We start from the raw sequence: 12,918 nt of genomic DNA on the forward strand, positions 1-12,918 counted from the left end.
CTGACAATCATCCAATGAATGGCACAATGTGAAGGCTTATTATGATGGTGAGCATAAATCAGAAGGATAATGAATGTCATGGTGACATGCTGACATTTTGCAAAGTGCAGCTCATGGTTTTAGCCTCAGCAATTACATGTCTTCATTCCAGTGAGGGAGCAGGAAAGCTATTGCTAACTATTACCTGAAACTAAATGCAATGGAATCCTTAGATTGTGAATTTTTTTATAGAATAACTTCACTATAAAATCAGGTTCACTGTACCTGGAACTGCCATGTATCTAGTAGGTCACTGAAAAAAATTGGAACTTCATCCTAATCAGAGTTACACAGTTTTCGTGTTCTTTAAAGGGAAATGATTCAGGTTGGACCTCCCTGGTCCGGCACCCTCAGAACCTGACTAGTCCCAGATGAGGGATTTTTGCCAGACATGGGGAAGTCATTTTTAGACCCCTGCCACCGGCCCCCTTGGCTCGGCTGCTGGCTTCCCAGCCAGCTCCCCACCTTCTCCTGGCCCCGCTGCCCTGCTGGGTAGCCATCGCTGTCATGGCTCCACTGGACAGCCTAGCACTAGGTCTCCAAGCAGCCACGTGTGCCTCGCTGGGACTCCGTGAGCAGTCCTGTGCGCCATGCACTGGGGCTCACTGGACAGCCGCATATGCGCCGGGGCTCCAAGCTCTGCTGGGCAGCCCTACTGCCATGCGCTGGGCTGCTCTGCCATCAGTTCCCTGTGGGCAGCCCCCGCCGCCCCATCCGGAGGGATCCTTACACCCTCCACTGAGACTCTGTGGCCCTGCAAGATCCATGCCAGATCATGGATGTTGCTGGACCAGAGAATCCTGGTTCAGAGCATTTCAGCCAGTGGTGTTAAATGTGGTAAACAAAAGAATTTTGTATAAATGTTTCTACATTAAGTTTAGGGGATAAATGAACACATTGCAAGAAGGAGAATTAAGCCTTGCATCCAAAGGTTCTAATTTGGTCATACTTTTTAACCTATTGGTTTACTTCATTTGGAGCAGATAATATTTTTATATTCTTATTTTCATCTACAAGGATCAGGGTGATTCATTGAACAATGCATCAGACACCCCCATGCCTTCTAAAGTGAAAAAGCCACTGCTGGGAGGAGGAGGGTTCACATAGAGAAGCTGAACATTAAAGGCCCAGTTTTGTGTTCTATTATGCAGGTGCAACACTCACGGATCGCAACACAGCCCAGAATTGGTTCTAATCTTCTTTTTATTCAATGTACTACAGATTTGGAAATCTGGGGACCTGGTTTCTGTTCCCAGCGCTGCCACTGACTGCCTGTGTGATCTTAATCAAGCTACATAATCTTTCTCTACATCAATTTCCCCATTTGTAAAATGCAAATAAAGATACTTGCAGTGGATGAAAAGCACTGAACTATTTTTTTAAATGTGTGTTATGTACAGCAAGTGGATGGACACACTTCAGGAAGCATTCCTCTCAAATCAGCAAGGTGAGCCCCTTATAAGGGTGTGTGATGGGTTGTTGTAGAACCATCATTGGCACTGACACAGTTTAAGAGTATCTGGAGAGCTCAGTTAAGGCACCTGGTGGCAATTATAGGCCATCTCAGGTTCAGATTAAGTATGAGATATCAGCTGAGAAGAGCAGGTAATTAAACCCAGGGGGTGGGAGTTCTCTTGAATAGGCAACTCTGTGAAAAGTCCAGAAGAGAGAGACAAAAGCAACCAGTATTAGGCCTGGATGAAAGGGCAGGCTTTGGCTTTCTGTAGGTGAACCCAGGGAGGTACTCAACAAGGAACAGCACAGGGGAGAAGAGGCATGAAAATTCAAGCCTGAGGAGGGCTCCAAAGAAGTAAGTTTATATTTGTATTTGACATTTGGGGGGAGGGGAGGATACCAGTGGGATTCTGGTAAACCCCTACTATCAAAGATGGTTCAACTCTGAGAAAGCATGGAGCCTGGGAAGAATACAGGTGCATGGTGGCCCCAGGAAGGGACTGACGGAAAAGCCTGTAGGAGGTTTTGGTGGGGAGATCTTGTCTGCTCAGTACAGGGTCTTTGGTTCAGAACCCAGCTATGTGGAAGGGACTGGGTACCTCTGGAGGCCATTGAGAAAGGTAGTGTGAAGACTCCAGAGAATAGGGGTGGAAGCATTGGTGAGTCTAGATTTGGATCAAAGACTTGGCATGAGGCTGTTAGAAGTCTGTTGGCTGAGCACGGTAATCCCAGACATGGCTGAGTCACAAGAAGAAGCAGATCATTGTTGGGTGAGAGTAGCTGTTGCTAGATGGGAGCCTGTTATGCCATACCTAGCCATGAAGGGACACGCACAGGCTAAGCCCATTCCTCAAGGGAGACAGAGGAAGCCCCTGAGTTGGCTTTTAATAACCAGATCATCAAGGAACAAGTTTAATTATTACAAAAATGCTAAACACAGAAGCTATTTCATAAATGATCATCACACGTTCTGTAGTAAAAAAACATACTTATGCAAATGGAAGGGTAGAAATTGGTCCAAAAATAGGCAGAGGATTTAGCCTATTATAACACAAATGGTCATTTCTATGAGTTTGGGAGCTGTCCTGTCATTCAAATGAAATAACTACTAGAGACTTGACCAACAAGCACGTTGCTGAGACCTACTGCCATATGGATCTGATCCTGTGTTGCTTACTCAGATAGACACCCCTCCTTTCTCTCCCCCCCCCCCCCCGGAAGTCAGCTGGCGTTTGCTTAAGAAAGGAGCACAGAAGGAGGAGCTTTTCCACCTCCTTCTCCCCACCCCCACCACAAAATTTACATTAGATGCTGCAAACACAGTGTGTAATTTTTGAAAGGGCCATATTACTTGCCATTACTCACACACCGTGATAACATGACAGTGTAACCTGAGTGCATTTAAACACCTGCATACAGCTGATACAAAAACTGTTCTAGCACATTTTAATTAATTTGATTGTGCAGCAAAATGTAATACTTAGATGAGAATTAATGTACCTGAAGTCAGAATTCTATGGACTGACTTCCTTGATTACTGTAGGTCATATGTTACATTTTATTTTGTGAGTCACTGTTATTGCTTGAAGGACTCAGTCTGCACACAGATATTGTCGTCCAGTAATAAAGTACAGTATGACTGTTAGGCTTAATTCCTCAATGTTTATTTGGCTGCTTTGGCAGATTAATGCTATTTGCATGGAGTAACAAGAACTTGTTTGAAATGTATTATTCAGGCTAAAATTGCAGCATGTGCTCCATTTAACTTAAACTCCTAATGCATGGTCAGGCAAAAGAACTTAGGGCTCAGTTCTTTATCCTTTAAACTCACTAGGAGTTTTGCCTGACACTGCTCTTTCTCTGTTGGGGCTAATGCAGAGCCATAGTCTCTCAGGAGGAGTTCCAGGAACCACTCTGCCTCATCAAGGAAGAATTTCTCCTTGAGCTCCCTGGGGTATGAGGCATGTATAACTGTACTACATTCATGCACTAAATATAGCATATTCCCCTGGCCTGTTCCATGAACCAGTGCAGGAGGGGAGAAACCCCGGACCTGAACTCCTCACTGATCCCCTTGTGGTGGTGTATGACCCCAGGATCTCAGGGCATATGCAGAAGCAGTGTTACCCAAGGACCTGGACTGTGAATATGACCAGCTTTTTGTGGCAGTGGGAAAGGCTTGCATTCATACCTCCTTCCCCCACCCATGCTGCCATGCATCCACATAAAGGCCATTTGGCCCCCCCAGTGAGCTCCATTTAAAAACTCTCCCCTCTCAAGCTAAGGCACCAGCATTAACCACAGTGTCTTGAGGTGCTTAGAACACAAGAAAATCCCAATTGCTGAAGAGAGGAAAAGTAAGTTTTAATGGCACCCAATACACTAGCAATTATGTTAGCACTAGATGTGTTGAACCTGTACAAACCCCAATGCAGACAATCTTGCCTTGCAAAGTTTACAATCTAAGGTTTTTAAAAAAAAACAACCCCAAACCTTGGAGAAGATGGGATGCACTGAGAAGGCCAAAGGTAAGAGTAAACTTGGGGCAAACATTTATTTTATGCACAACCTGGTTCAGCTCACTTTTTGTGGGCATTGGGGAGTCGGTGAGTCTTTAGAAGGGATTTGAATGTGGGCATGTGGTGACTTAACAAGCAGGGAAAAAGACCTGGAGCTGAGAATGGGATGAATGGGTTATTGAGGTCAGCATCTTTAGAGCCATGTGGGAGATGAATGACCGGATGGGAGCTGTATCTTACTGATGAGCAGACCAATGTCAAGATAAACTCTTTATTAGGAGCAGGGACTATATGTACACAAATGGGGTAACAAGCTTATTACTACCCTGTGTACCTGTAGCCTGCAACAACTCTGTGTCGGGCTTCTTTGTTTATGCCCCAGAAGAAACAGGAACTGTCCCAGGAAATCAAATACTAGGCAAAGAATTGTCAACCCTACCCTTCCTGGAGAACTTAGCTGGATGGCATACCTTTCTTTTTATAGAATGCTAAGAAATTAAACTATCAAATTTATTACCAATACAATAACTGACTTGACTTTTTGAGATATGTTAGAGTTCTGTTTAATCAATCTGATCAGGCTTGTAGGACATTTTGTAATCTTCCCAATCGGCTGGATTGCAGTCCCTCTTTAGTCCATGATAAAGTTACATTGTGAATTGTTTCCGTTATGTGTATTTTCTTCTCGCATCACTTATGTTTAACTAGGTGTCAGAGCAAATGCTTAGTCCTCTATAATATTGTTGCTTTAATCTGTGATCACTGAGTATGAGCAAGGTGACTCTTAGATCACTAGTTTTGGCTGTCCAGTGCCCATGTTGTCAAAGTCTCACTGAGTCTATATATTTTTAACAGTGGAAGAAGTCTGTTGGTTTTTTTTTAATAGTAATGTTTTGTCTGATTGTCCCCACCTACTTTTTTCCTCACGATCCTAGACTCCTTAGTCTGCCTTTGCCAGATATGGGACAAAACCAATCCATTCTGTCATAGAGGAGTTCAACAGGTGATTTCCACATTGTGGGCTTCAGCACTACTTGACTCTGGGATCTTACACCTATGCCAAACCCTTCCCCTCTAAGTACGACTAGTAGAACATGGACAGACATTGCCAGTGCGGACACCTAGTGACCTGCCAGCTCCTGTAGCAGCATGACACATACTGGAGGAAAAAAAATAAAATGGGATTTATTTAAGTTGCAGGTTAACATTTAGTTTAATAAAACCCTCATCTTCTCTTAATGTTTTCCAATCTATTTCACACCGACAGGGAAATTGCAGTTTGACATGAAGGTGGAGGTGGGGGGAGAACAGCAGTTTGCATGGCATTTAAATTATTTAAATCCTGCTGACCAAAGAATACATGGCCCTTGGCAGCAGCTTAATTTTCTCTCTCCTATTTATTATTCTAACTCTTAACTTGGTAAAGTGCTTTGAGAGTCAGTTGGTGTGAAAGATGCCATGAAAAAACAAAGCTGTTTTGTAGGGAAATCTTGATCTATTTACTCAAAAAGGTCAACTGCAGCACTGGGAGGCTATGAAATGTGCAGGTGATAAAGCTCTGCTGGGGTGTCTGGATGCAGGGTGCTGTGGAACTGTGTGAAATTTTCTTTCCCTGCCTCAATAGATTCCTCTTCTTCAGAACAGAGAAGAAATTCATTCTCAGCTTTTACTGTTCATTGCAGCAGGTATCGCAGGCCAGGGGAGGCCAAGCCTCCCCCAAACAGCCAGGTCTGACACCCCCCAACCCCACCCTGAGGCTCCCTCCTGCTTCCTGCTCTTCCCCTATGGTCCCATCTCTGGTTGCTCCTCCTTCCCTGAACATGGCAGTTCATGCATCTTCCACTTACCATCCACTATTTAAAGCAGTCGCGTGCTTTGTAATACCTGTGGCGGCACCTCGTTTGCTCTCAGCAGTTAGGCTCTGGCTGGCTCTGTTCGGCTTTGACTACTTGTGTGGTAATGTTCCCCAATATCTGAAAGGTTGTCAAAGCCCAGAGATAATGTAGGCAGACCTGTTGAAAGGGAGATTTACACAATGGCTTTTACACAGTCTCAGAGCAATAATGTTAGGCTGCAGAGATAATTCAGCATTTATCTTCTCTACGCTCCCAAGGACCGCTTTCTAAGCCAGCGCCTCAGGCATGAACAAGGTGCCTGTTCCACATCTGAGAGTAAATACGCTTCCATGGTACTGTGCTGCTTGCCAAGTGACTTTTATAGTGGACATTAAAGATGGGAAGAGGGAGAAGAAGCAATTTATTAACCTCCGGCTGGGTACAGATCAGAAACAGGACTTCAATGAAATGGGAGGAATTTATTTTACTGTTGCTGCTGTAACATGCCGTCTTCACCTGCTCAGTATTCACCAACAGACGGTAGATCTATTTGTATAATGCTGCAACTTAGGCCCTGTTATTGAGTGCCCTTGAACATAATAAAAATACTTGGCAACTAAACTAAATCATTTACTGAGCAGATACCAGGATATGGACTTGGGACCGATAACTGAGAAACAAATTAGCCTATGGGGTAAAATTTTCTCCAGAATTAGCACTGAACAGGGAAGGGTTTCCTTACCCTTCAAACATTTTTAGTAGTTGAATAACTCTTCTCATTTCTAATCAAGATTTTAAGATTTTTTTCAAATATTCACAAACTGAGTGGGAAAAATTCAGTTCAGATCAATCACAAGTTTGTTTCAATAGTCTTTACACTTTTTGTTTTAACTTCAGTGATTCTTTTCCCTCTGTGTGTCTCTTTCTCCCCCCCCCCCCCCCCCACTTTTTTCTAATTGGCTTAATTTTTTTTAAAGGCATTTTAACTGGGGGGGGGGTTAGAATTTTTCATTCAGAAAATGTCAAAATGCCTTCCATTCCCTTTTCATCCACACATTTAGTATGTGTGTCAAAAGGAGCCAAGTTGGTCTCACTGGACCTAGTTTATGAACCCTTGTTGCTAATTGCTCCTGGTTCTTTTATCCCCTAGAAAGGCGTTTCAATTCTCTTCTCTTGAAATTTATATCTTCTTAGAGATGAAAATATTGATGTAGATTTACCTTGGAGTCAACAGCAAGTCTGTAAATAGAAGGAAACCTAGATATCCTAGGACTAAATCTAGTGCCTTAATTACAGAAGTATCTTCCTCCTTTTTTTGGAGGTTGGGGTAGGCTGAGGATATTCAAGGTGTGATTGCAGCATGGCTAGACGTAGCCATGATTGTTTTATCTACACTAGCATAGCTACAAATAGCAGTGTAGCTGCAGCAGCATGAACATCCATGCAAAGTGTATAAACAGGCCAGGAACACATGGATGCATACTCAATTTACTAGCCAATGATGAATGTTGTGCAGCTGTGTCTACACTGCTATTGGTACCTGAGCTACCTAGGTTAAAGCTGGCTCCAGTATGCTTACCTGTGCTACAGTCACACCTCAAATTGTGTTTGTGCTCCTACCCTGAAGGGAAGAGGAACAGCAGGTTAAGAAGGAACAACTATCTTCCCCCTTCATATTCCTCTCTGGTTTCAATTTGATTCATGCTGCAGACCCCAGGCAGCATACCTGATACTTGCTCCCATAGGCACTCAGCAATGTACAAATACATTTGGCCTATTTATATTCAGACACTTTAATATAAAGCACAAGCCCCAGTATTTACAGTACTTCTGGGACAATGTATTGTTTAATCTGTACAGAAAAACCAAATCAAGTGAATTACATGAAAGTATTTGACAGGCGGTAAGTTCCCAAAGAAACATTTAGAATATAATGGAGCAAACCCAACCAAATAGTTAGGTTTCAAGAATGCTGTAGATGTCCATGAAAGCTGTGCTATTCAAATATTGCTCCTCAGAGAGAGGTTGCTGTCAAATTTGGGAAATATGATGGTTTAGCTTAATTACATACACTATTTAATGGCTGGACAAAAATGGCTCCAAAAGAGATTATGGATACCTAGTACTCCTGAGGGGAAAAACTGCTTGGGTATGTATGTACTTGGTAGACTAAATGCTGTAGGGGGGGCAGGGGGAAGCCTCACAGCTTACTGCATTAATACACACTTTAAAGATGCCTACTTACATAACAGCTCTTCGATTGTTAAAATGGGCTATCCTATCTCAGTGTATTTACAAGCAGGTTTTGTTTTTCTAATTTAATAGAAATTCTCTTTTATTAAATCCTAACTTTTTTTTATTAACCCCTCCCCACCCACTCACCCTCCCACACACACAGTGTGGATTTACAGCTTGAGACTAGAATGAGTGTAAAGCCTCAGTCCTGCACACACTTCAGGTGAATCTTTTTTCTGCAGGGGAGTAGGCCCTTCGAGTTCACTGGGATTATTCACAACCATCATTTCCTCAGACATTAATATTTGCAGGATTGGGGCCAGTTTCACTCCCAGTGGAAGCAAAGGAATGATTCTCATTGACTTTGACTGAAATGTAGATGGTGATTGTATTGTCCTTGATATTTTGGGGTGGCTTTTTTTTTTTTTTTTTTTTTTTTTTTTTTGGTGCTCTAGTAAGTCTATTAATGCTACAAATTTGAATTTGCATTTCATAATAAAACTAGCACTTTTGGGAAGAGTGCTCTCATGGCTTTCACTTCCCTTCAGGATTTAACCAGTTCCACCTTTTATTGGTTACTTTTAGGGTAGGTTTACACTTGGAGTAGCATGTAAAGTAAACAAATTGCACACCCAGCTGCCACAGGTATAAACAGCAGTTTAGGTGGTGAGGCACTGCTTAGGTGAGTACAGACATGCCAGAACCCCAGTGTGTCAACCTTGCATGGCTCTCTACACCTTCCATATGTACGCTGGTATTTTTCCTGACACAGTGAAAGTCTATGGCAGTGTGCAAAGACTCTGACAGGGAGTAAGGGGAGGCAGTGGGGAATGGCTCCAGCAGTAGGAATCTTCTGGGGCCTTTCACCATTGCCTCAGTCCTGCCAGATCCCCTCACTGCCATATGTAACTATATGCTGCAGTGTGGACACAAAGGCTATGTCTACATGACAAAGAAAAGTCAGAAAAAGATACGCAAATTGCAAGCCTCAATTTGCGTATATCTTTTTCTGCTTTTCTTCTGAAAGAGGCTTTTCCAACATTTTCTGACAAGGCTTACAGGGATGCTGACAAAACACGTCCGTTTTCCTGACTTTTTTAGGAAAAGCAGATGCTTTCCTTGGACATGGCAGAGCTTTGCTGGGATACCTCTGGTATCCCGGGAAAGCTCTATAGTCTAGATGTACCCAAACTGCCTTTCACTGTGGCAACACATGCTGCAAGCGTAGCAAGGCCAAACCTATAAGTGACCCATTTAGATGTGTAGCTATGATTAAACAAAAGGAAAATTTAGAGCCTATTGTAAAGATAATTTGTATTTGCACAGCATGCTTTCTAAATTAATTTAGCCTCACAGAACCTGTGTGCACTGATACAAATGTTTAGTTGCATTTTACAGAGAAACTAGGAAAGATTAATTTGCTCACTTTATCCCAAATTTGTAGGATTAGAATCTGAGGTTTCCTGACTCCCAGGGCCTGAGTCTGATCTGACACTATTATAAATCAAAAGCAACTTGAGTATTGCTGCTTCTGACTGATTCTCTCAGCTTCAGGCTAAGGTGCCACAGAGAGAGAAACAGCCAAGCTGGAAATGGAGGCACTGGCTGAAATGTGCAGCCCAGTCTACCCTTCTGTTATGGGGCCTGAGTTACACCAATACATATTATTTACAGTGGCTATGACTACACAGCTTCCCTCTTCTACAAAAGCTTATGCAAATGAAGTGGTTAGCATATTGCCATGCTTCATTTGCATAATTAATTAGAAGCTGTATTTGCACAAGAGGTTTTTGCACAAGAACCGTCTTTCTTCCTGAAAAAACGAGGAAGAACAGCTCTTGCACAAAAATGGCTCCTAATTATGCAAATGACATGTGGCAATATGCTAATCTGCATTTAATTTGCATAGGCTTTTGCAGAAGAGGGAAGCTGTGTAGATGTAGCCAGTGAAACTTGGTTTTTAATATCTGTTTAGGTACATAGACCCAATATTACTTTCAAAAAAGCCATTTCTTCTGATGTGTTTTACCCCCACATTTATACTGTGGGGCATTCAGCTGGGAGAGTCAGAGTAGTAGTAACTTTTTTTTTTTTTTTGTCTTCAAAGGTAGATAAAATTCATACCTTTCTTGACTTCCACTTACCTGTAGGTAAAGAATGTGAGACAGATAAGTGAGGCAATACTCTACCTTTTATTGGACTGCCTGAAAAGAGCTCTTTGTCACTCAAAAGCTTGTGTCTTCCACCTACAGAAGTTGGTGCAATAAACTATATTCCTTCACCTACCTTTGTTTTCTCTTATCCTTGCATGATGCTGGTAGATCAGGTGCCAGCTCATGCTAAGGCCCCTAGGTATAACTGAACACTTGAAACCTGTCTGACTCACCTATGTGTTTAAAATAGGTGTATGGTTATAAGAATGTGTTTAGTCTTTATAAATGCTTGTAGGATGCCGCATGTACTAATCTCACTTATAACATCTATACATCATGTTATAAGGTTACCTTGAGTGTTCAGATTGTGAACCTTTGTAACGGTGTAACTCTCCAAGCAAGAAGATGTTCTGGGTAACCGCAATAACCATTCCTGCAACACCTTGGGTTTTCTAGAGGCCATTCTTCCAACTATAGGAGCTGATAATATCAAAGCCCTAGGCTGTATGGCTGCTGAGTAGGTTACAATTACTACTGAAATATCTGGGACTGGCGCTTGGCAGTTAAGACCAACAGATGGTCAGGAAATCTACTATCCCTCCACTTACTCGCATCAACACAAAATTCATTAATAAAATAGACTCTGCCAATTTTCTCAGAAAGGTCAAACATATGCTGCCTAACACTGAATCCATTTTTTTTCATGATCTATTTAATGTTGCCACTAGCTTGCTGTCTATTTCTGCCAAATGTTTACAGAGTTTATTTTCTACAGAATCAGCCTGAAGTACCATGTTGGTGGTGTCTTCTTTAAAGAATGAGGTTTTGGAGATTCTGTGACTTTGCGAGGGGGAGGTGTATTTTTGGTTTTTTTGTATCAGTTACTATGCTCCTGTGTTAGGTTTTCTCTTGGTACCTAATACACACACATTCTGTTCTAGTGCCTCCTGCTATTTTTGGCAGCCAAATCAATGTTAACGGGTATGTAATCAGCCTGTGTTTTACTGACCAGCCTTTGTTCCCTTGTCAGCTTTAATTTCAGGTTCCACTCTGATGCCAGTTTCTGTTCTGTTTCTAACTCTGAATTCTTTGCCACATGCTGGATGCATGTATTTAGTCCAGTTCTAGTTATTTCTGCCCTTGTTTCAATGCACCTGCTTGCCCAAGAGACTTTATTCACTTTTTATTAAGCTCTCCCCATATTCTTTCCTCATTTGTGCTATTTGAGTTTCCTCAAACCAATATCCACCTGTCTTTTATTTTCAGGACTGCTGATCATAAATTCATAGCCTTTTTTCTTTAAGCATAAAATGTCTAAAGCATTAAACAAATGCATCTTGGCAGACTTTATGCATTCATAAGAGGATATTTTGACTGATTTGGCACAAAATAAATTGCTGCATTCTGTATTTGGTAATCAAAACACTGTACAAAGCCATTCTACTCCATTTCCAATCCTTACTACTTATTTGTTTTAGTTGAATGCTGACAGCATGTGCTCAGCACTATATAAATATAAATCTGTCTATCCAGGTGATTGTGTTCTGCCAGTTGTGTAGATAAATAGGTTTTCGGTTGTCATGACCATCTGGCACCTTTTACCAGTTCTAAACTGATTTTATTTTGTTCTATGATTACACACCACTCTCCAAAGATAGGTCTATGGGAAATCACTTCTGAAAGGGGGGTTTAATTGATGTAGAATCCCAAGAGTTCTTGAAAATTTTACCCTAAATCCTGTTGACTTGGGTATCTTCTTCCAAAATACTTTTAATCCATCTGAAAATGATGTAAGCTGATAAGTATATTCGTTGCCTCTTGTAAAACAGGATAGAACTGAATATGTTCAGAATTCCACTTAGAGATGTAGCTAAAGGTAGTCTCAGATGTGTAAACCACATGCACATTTTTTTTTACATATTCAGAAAATATTAGTAAAAAACCCTTGAAGGTATATATCAGGATGAACACAGTCAGGATATGGGGCCTGAATGTGGACAATATCTAGGTTGTGATGTCTGATCTGCTCTGAGGGCAATACAAGGGATAGTCTGATCCAGAAGTAGAGGACTAAGTCGTAATTAACAGGTCACTGATCAAAGTTTCTACTTTCCAGAAAATACAAGCACCATGAGTTCTTAATGGTGCAGTCCATGAAGCTTATATGCTGTCCAGGTAAACTAGAAAGCTTAGCATTCTATGCTGTCCAGGTAAACTAGAAAGCTTAGCATTCTGTAATACATCTAAGAACAGAAACAGTACCTAACTTTTCCTCTGTTGATCCCAAGGAAGGGCACTATCATCATCATCCCCGTTTTAAGATGAGGAAACAAAGGCACAGAAGGTCAAATGACTTGCTCAGAGTTACACAACAGGCCAATAGCACAGCCACAAACTGAACCCAGGTTTCTCAAGTGCCCACAGGGACTCTGGAACAACTTTTGTATGGGGGGAGAGGCGGGGGGCAGGGGCTTAGAGCCACTGACCCAAGCTGTTAACCCTGTATATAATGGAAACCACTTCAAACAATGGGTTCTGCAGTGTCCCCCACAATCTTAGCTCCAGCACATATGAGTGTCAATACAGTTCCCAGTCCAGCCCCACTCTAAGAAGAAGCCTCCATAGGAGAAGTGATCTGTGGGAGAGGGAAGGAAAGTTTGGTTCCTAAGGAATAGAAAGCCA

General features: G+C 42.0%; 2 long non-coding RNA genes across 3 annotated transcripts in view; one reads left to right on the forward strand and one right to left on the reverse strand.

The window, feature by feature from the left end:
• The window catches only part of LOC142827973 (uncharacterized), a 147,814-nt gene that overhangs the window by 43,292 nt on the left and 91,604 nt on the right, over positions 1-12,918 (reverse strand). Inside the window, exon 4 of one of the 2 annotated variants that reach the window (XR_012902807.1) lies at positions 5,888-6,025. The exons of the other annotated variant lie outside the window; for it this stretch is intronic. This is a non-coding gene — a long non-coding RNA (uncharacterized LOC142827973). Of the gene's footprint in view, positions 1-5,887; positions 6,026-12,918 lie in introns of those variants that run through there. 2 annotated transcript variants of the gene reach the window in all.
• LOC142827972 (uncharacterized) overlaps positions 1,722-12,918 on the forward strand; it is a 69,639-nt gene continuing 58,442 nt past the window's right edge. Inside the window, exon 1 of the long non-coding RNA XR_012902806.1 lies at positions 1,722-1,849. This is a non-coding gene — a long non-coding RNA (uncharacterized LOC142827972). The remainder of the gene's footprint in view (positions 1,850-12,918) is intronic.

This window comes from Pelodiscus sinensis, chromosome 3 (genome assembly GCF_049634645.1).
Source record: "Pelodiscus sinensis isolate JC-2024 chromosome 3, ASM4963464v1, whole genome shotgun sequence".
Lineage (NCBI taxonomy): Eukaryota > Metazoa > Chordata > Testudines > Trionychidae > Pelodiscus > Pelodiscus sinensis.